Below are 7,030 nucleotides of genomic sequence, written 5' to 3'. Positions count from 1 at the left end.
TTGATTTGCATTTCTCTAGTAATGAGTGACGTTGAGCATCTTTTCATGTGTTTATTAGCCATCTGTATGTCTTCTTTGGAGAAATGTCTGTTTAGGTCTTTTTCCCACACTTTGATTGGGTTGTTTGTTTTTCTGGCATTGAGTTGTATGAGCTGCTTGTATATTTTGGAAATTAACCCTTTGTCAGTTGTTTCATTTGCTATTATTTTCTCCCATTCTGAGGGTTGTCTTTTCACCTTACTTATAGTTTCCTTTGCTGTGCAAAAGCCTTTAAGCTTAATCAGGTCCCACTTGTTTCCTTTTGTTTTTATTTCCATTACTCAAGGAAGTGGGTCATAGAGGATCTTGCTTTGATTTATGTCATCGAATGTTCTGCCTTTATTTTCCTCTAAGAGTTTTATAGTTTCTAGTCTTACATTTAGGTCTTTAATACATTTTCAGCTTATCTTTGTCTATGGTGTTAGGGGACTTCCCTTATGGCTCGGCTGGTAAAGAATCCGCCTGCAGTGTGGGAGACCTGGGTTCGATCCCTGGGTTGGGAAGTGTTCCAATTTCATTCTTTTACATGAAGCTGTCCAGTTTTTCCAGCATCATTTATTGAAAAGGCTGTCTTTGCCCCGTTGTATATTCTTGCCTCCTTTCTGAAAAATGAAGTACCCATAGGTGCATGGGTTTATTTCTGGACTTTCTATCTTGTTCCATTGGGCTATATTTCTGTTTGTGTGCCAGTACCATACTATCTTGATGACTGTAGCTTTGTAGTATAATCTAAAGTCAGGAAGCTTGATTTCTCCAGATTCATTCTTCTTTCTTAAGACAGCTTCAGCTATTTGGGGTCTTTTGTGTTTCCATATGAATTGTGAAATTTTTTGTTCTAGTTCTGTGAAAATGTCATTAGTAATTTTATAGGGATCACATTTAATCTGTAGATTGTGTTTGATAGTATAGTCATTTTCACAATATTGATTCTTCCTATTCAGGATCATGGACTATCTCTCCATCTGTTTATGTCATCTTTGATTTCTTTCATCAGTGTCTTGTAATTTTCTGTGTACAGATCTTTTGTCTCCTTAGGTAAGTTTATTCGTAGATATTTAATTCTTTTTGTTGCATTGGTGAATGGGATTGATTTTTTAATTTCCCTGATTTTTCATTGTTAGTATATAGAAATGCAAGCGATTTCTGTGTATTGATTTTGTGTCCTGCAACTCTGCTAAATTCACTGATTAGCTCTAGTAATTTTCTAATACTATCTTTAGGGTTTTCTATGTACAGTATCATGCCATCTGCAAACAGTGAGAGCTTTACTTCTTTTCTGATCTGGATTCCTTTTACTTCTTTTTCTTCTCTGATTGCTGTTACTAGGACTTCCAGAACTATGTTGAATAATAGTGATGAAAATGGACACCCTTCTCTTGTTCCTGATCTTAGGGGGAATGCTTTCAGTTTTTCACCATTGAGAATAATGTTTGCCGTAGGCTTTTACTTTTACTTTTTACTTTTACATATATGGCCTTTACTATGCTGAGGTAGGTATCTTCTATGCCCATTCTGTCAAGAGTTTTAGTCACAAATGGGTGCTGAATTTTGTCAAATGCTTCTTCTGCATCTATTGAGATGATCATATGGGTTTTATCTTTCAATTTGTTAGCATGGTGTATCACATTGATTGATTTGTGTGTACTGAAGAATCCTTGCATTCCTGGAATAAACCCAACTTGATCATGATGTATGAGCTTTTTGATGTGTCACTGAATTATGTTTGCTAAAATTTTGTTGAGGATTTTTGCATCTATGTTCATCAGTGATATTGGCCTGTAGTTTTCTTTTTTCGTGTTGTCTTTGTCTGGTTTTGGTATCAGGGTGATGGTAGCCTTGTAGAATGAGTTTGGAAGTGTTCCTTCTTCTGCAATTTTTTGAATGAGTTTTAGAAGGATAGGTATTAACTTTTCTCTAAATGTTTGATAGAATTCTCCTGTGAAGCCATTTAGTCCTGGGCTTTTGATTTTGGGAGATTTCTGATCACAGCTTCAACTTCAGTGCTTGTATTTGGATTGTTCATAATTTCTATTTCTTCCTGGTTCAGTCTTGGAAGATTGAACTTATCTAAGTATCTGTCCATTTCTCTTAGGTTATCCATTTTAAAGCCATATAGTTGTTCATAATAGTCTCTTATAATCCTTTGTATTTCTGCACTGTCTGTTGCAACCTCTCCTTTTTAATTTCTAATTTTGTTCTTCTCTCTTTTTGTTTTGATGAGTCTGGCTAAAGGTTTGTCAATTTTGTTTATCTTAAATAACCAGCTTTTAGTTTTATTAATCCTTACTATTGTTTCTTTCATTTCTTTCTGCTAGGATCTTTATGATTTCTTTCCTTCTTCTGATTTTGTTTTTTTTTTTTGTTTGTTTGTTTGTTTTTGTTCTTCTTTTTCCAGTTGTTTTAGGTGTAAAGTTAAGCTGTCTATTCAATGTATTTCTTGTTTCTTGAGGTAGGATTGTATTGCTATAAACTTCCCCCTTAGAGTTGCTTTTGCTGCATCCCATAGATTTTGAGTGTCATGTTTTCATTGTCATTTGTTTCTAGAAATTTTTTGACTTCCCTTTTGATTTCTTCAGTAATCTGTTGGTTATTTAGAAATGTGTTGTTTAATCTCCATGTGTTTGTGTTGCTTACAGTTTTTATCTTGTCATTGATATCTAGTCTCATAGCATTGTGGCTAGAGAAGATGCTTGATACAATTTCAATTTTCTTAAATTTACTGAGGTTTGATTTGTGATCCAAGATGTGCTCTATCCTGGAGTATGTTCCATGTGCATTTAAGAATAAAGTGTATTATTCTGCATTTGGATGGAATGCCCTGAAGATATCAATGAGATCCATCTCATCTAATGTATCATTTAAAACTTGTGTTTCCTTACTAATTTTCTCTTTTGATGATCTGTCCATTGGTGTGAGTGGGGTGTTAAAGTCTCCTATTATTATTGTGTTGCTGCTAATTTCTCCTTTTAGGTCTGTTAGTGTTTGTCTTATGTATCGAGGTGCTCCTATGTTGGGTGCATAGATATTTACAATTGTTATGTCTTCCTCTTGGATTGATCCCTTGATCATTACATAGTGTCCTTCTTTATCTCTTGTAATCTTCTTTATTTTAAGGTCTATTTTTTCTGATATAAGGATTGCTACTCCAGCTTTCTGTTGCTTTTCACTTGCATGGAAAATATTTTTCTATCCTCTCACTTTCAGTCTATATGTGTCTTGAGGTCTGAAGTGGGTTTCTTGTAGACAGCAGATATATGGGTCTTGTTTTTGTATTCATTCAGCCAGTCTGTGTCTTTTGGTTGGAGCATTTAATTCATTTACATTTAAAGTAATTATTGATATATATATATATATGTATATATATATAGGTACATACATATGTTTGTGTATATATGTACACACACACATATATACACTTCCTTGGTGGCTCAGATGGTAAAGCGTCTGCCTACAATGCAGGAGACCCAGGTTCAATTCCTGGGTCGGGAAGATCTCCTGGAGAAGGGAATGGCAACCCACTCCAGTATTCTTGCTCCCCCCCCAAAAAATGGGGCTCAAAGAAATACATATGTATGTATGTATGTATGTGTGTGTGTGTATATATATATATATATATATGTGTGTGTGTGTGTGTGTGTGTGTGTGTGTATTCCTATTTCCCTTTTCTTAATTGTTTGGGGCTGATTTTGTAAATCTTTTTTCTTCTCTTATATTTCTTAACTACATAAGTCCCTTTAACATTTGTTGTAAAGCTGGTTGGTGGTACTGAATTCTCTTAATTTTTGCTTGTCTGAAAAGCTTTTTATTTCGACATCAATTTTGAATGAGATCCTTGCCGGGCACAGTGATCTTGGTTGTAGATTTTTCCCTTTTAGTACTTTAAATATATCCTGCCATTCCCTTCTTGCCTGCAGAGTTTCTGCTGAAAGATCAGCTGTTAAGTATATGGGGTTTCCCTTGTATGTAACTTACAGCTTCTCCCTTGCTGCTTTTAATGTTCTTTCTTTGTATTTAGTCTTTGTTAGTTTGGTTAGTGTGTGTCTTGGCATGTTTCTCCTTGGGTTTATTCTGTATGGGACTCTTTGTGCCTGTTGGACTTGATTGACTATTTCCTTTTCCATGTTGGAGAAATTTTCAAATATAATCTCCTCAAAAATTTTCTCAAACCCTTTCTCTCTTCTTCTTCTGAGACTCCTATAATTTGAATGTTGGTGAATTTGATATTGCCCCAGAGGTCTCTGAGACTATCCTCAGTTCTTTTCATTCTTTTTACTTTATTCTGCTCTTCAGAAGTTATTTTCACCATTTTATCTTCCAGCTTACTGATTCGTCCTTCTGCTTCAGATATTCTGCTATTGATCCCTTCTAGAGTATTTTTAATTTCAGTAATTGTGTTGTTTGTCTCCGTATAGTTATTTTTTAATTCTTCTAGGTCGTTGTTAATTGATTCTTGCATTTTCTCCATTTTGTTTTCGAGGTTTTTGATCATCTTTACTATCATTATTTTAAATTCTTTTGCATATAGTTTGCTTATTTCCCCTTCATTTATTTGGACTTCTGTGTTTCTAGTTTGTTACTTCATTTGTTTAGTATTTCTCTGCCTTTCCATTATTAATTCTTTAACTTATTGTATTTGAAGTTTCCTTTCCCCAGGCTTCAAGGTTGAATTCCTTCTTCGTTTGGTTTCTGCCCTCCTAAGGTTGATCCTGTGGTTTGTGTCAGCTGCATACAGGATGAGATTTGTGCTGAGTTCCTGTTTGCTTGTTTGCTATTTCCTCTGATGGGCAAGGCTGAGTGAGGTGATACTCCTGTCTGCTGATGGTTGGGTTTGTAGTTTTGTTTTGTTTGTTGTTTAGATGAGGTGTCCTGCACAGGTTGTTACTGGTGGTTGGGTGATGCTTGGTCCTGAATTCAAGTGGTTTCCTTTATGTGAGTTCTTGCTATTTGATACTCCCTAGGGTGCAAAGAGTCAGACACGACTGAGCGACTGAACTGAACTGAACTGAACTGAGGGTTAGCTCTCTGGTAGTCTAGAATCTTCGGAGTCAGAGCTCCCACTCCAAAGGTTCAGGGCTTGATCTCTGGTAGGAATTGAAGATTCCACAAGTGGTTTGTTATGACACTGAGACTGAAACAAATATCTAAAAATGAGAAACCAAAGATGAACCCCAGATAAATGGCAGTTACAAAATCAGACAAATAATAATTAAAATGGAATATACACATATACATATACAGCTATGAGCAAAGTCAAAACAGTCCAACAAAAATGAAGTACAATAGGTTGACCCAGGGAACAAAGGAAATAAAAAATTATATTTGCCAGTTAAGAACAAAAATAACTAAAGCACAAAGTGGAAAACAAAACTAAAGCAAGGTGCCAATTGGGGAATAAAACAATGAAAACAAAGCTAACAAATATGTTGAGAGGAAAGGAAAGAAAGCAAAGAAAGAAAGAATAGGTATGAATGTTAAATGGAGGTAGATGGAGAAGACTTATATACATGAAATATTAAGTGCAAGGGGAAAAAAAACAGTAGGAAAGGCAAACAAAGGAATAAATGTAGAAAAATATAATAGGTTTAAAAATTTCAAAATTAGAATTATACAAAATGAGAAAAGAAAAAAAATGGAAGAAGAAAGAAAAAAGTAAAAAGAGGGAAAACTCCATAGAACCGCAAAAACCCAACATAGAGGCAGAGGTTTATAACAACATAAAATAGTGTGACTGTATATACACATATACATATACACCCATATGCAAAATCAAAACAGTCCAACAAAAATAAAGTACAGTAGATTGATCCAGCGAACAAAGGAAACCAAAAACTATATCTACCAGACAAAAACTAACTAAAGCACAAACTGGAAAATAAAAGCAAGGTGCAAATTGCGGAATAAAGCAATGAAAATAAAACTAACAGATACGTTGAGAGGAAATGAAAGAAAGAAAAGAAAGAAAGAATAGATATACAAAATTAAATAGAGGTAGATAAAGAAGATTTATATGCATTAGAGATTAACTGCAAGAGGAAAGGAACAGTAGGAAAAGCAAACAAAGGAATAAATGTAGAAAAAAATAATAGGTTAAAAAAATTAAAATTAAAGAAAGAGAAAGAAAAAAAAAAATAGGGAAAACTCCCCAGACCAGCAAAAGCCCAACACAGAGGCAGGGGTTTATATAAACAATAAAAAATGTGACTGAGGGAAAAAAAGAAAAAAAAAAGCTCAAAAGCTTAATAAGCTTTCACAGTGCCAATAAAAGCGACAATTACCATAGAGGGTAAAAAAAAAAAAAAAAGGAAAAAAAATCCAAAAGAATCTAGAGAGCAAGTCAAAACATAATTATAATAAATGTTTTTCTCGAGTCACGGCTGTCAGAGCCCTTTCCCTCTCTGGGAGTCAGAGTCCACCTCACCTCCCTAGGATGCCCTCCAACCCTGCTGATCTCTGGACCTGCTGTGGGGGTAGCTCAGAGTCTAATCTGGTCCTGCTCCTCTGTGTTCTTGCCTCCAACGTCCACAGCTATCAGAACGAGTGCATTTTCCTTTGTGGGAGCTCTCAGTGACCTTTTATATATTTCACAGACACAGAGTCTGCCTAGTTGATTGTGCGGATTTAATCGGCAGCTTGTGCAGCTGGTGGGAGGATTTTGGGTCTTCTTCCTTGGCCACACTGCCCCTGGGTTTCACTTGTGGTTTTATTCCCACCTCTGCATGTGGGTCGTCCACTGAGGTTTGCTCCTAGGCTGCCCTGGAGGACTTGGGTCTCCCCCGTGAGGGCCAGGCGTGGAGGTGGGGCAGCTGCTTGGGTCGCAGGGGTTCTGGCAGCACCAGGTGCTCAGGGGGGTTGGCGGCAAGGGCGGCAGGAAATATAGTCTCTAGAAGGGTGTGGCAACCAGGATTGGCCAATACGCTCCAGTGTTCTTGCCTGAGAACCCCCTCTCTGACCGAGAAGCCTGGCAGGCCAGAGTCTACAGGGTCACAAAGAC

At 36.3% G+C, this 7,030-nt stretch overlaps 1 non-coding gene across 1 annotated transcript; it reads left to right on the top strand.

Annotated features, from left to right (window-relative positions):
- The first annotated feature begins 3,456 nt into the window (after positions 1-3,456).
- TRNAC-ACA lies at positions 3,457-3,528 on the top strand. The gene has a single exon. It is a non-coding gene; the product is annotated as a tRNA-Cys (tRNA).
- Positions 3,529-7,030: the final 3,502 nt, after the last annotated feature.

Source organism: Cervus elaphus, chromosome 28 (assembly GCF_910594005.1).
Source record: "Cervus elaphus chromosome 28, mCerEla1.1, whole genome shotgun sequence".
NCBI lineage: Eukaryota > Metazoa > Chordata > Mammalia > Artiodactyla > Cervidae > Cervus > Cervus elaphus.
This window is presented reverse-complemented; position numbering and strand designations above follow the sequence as displayed.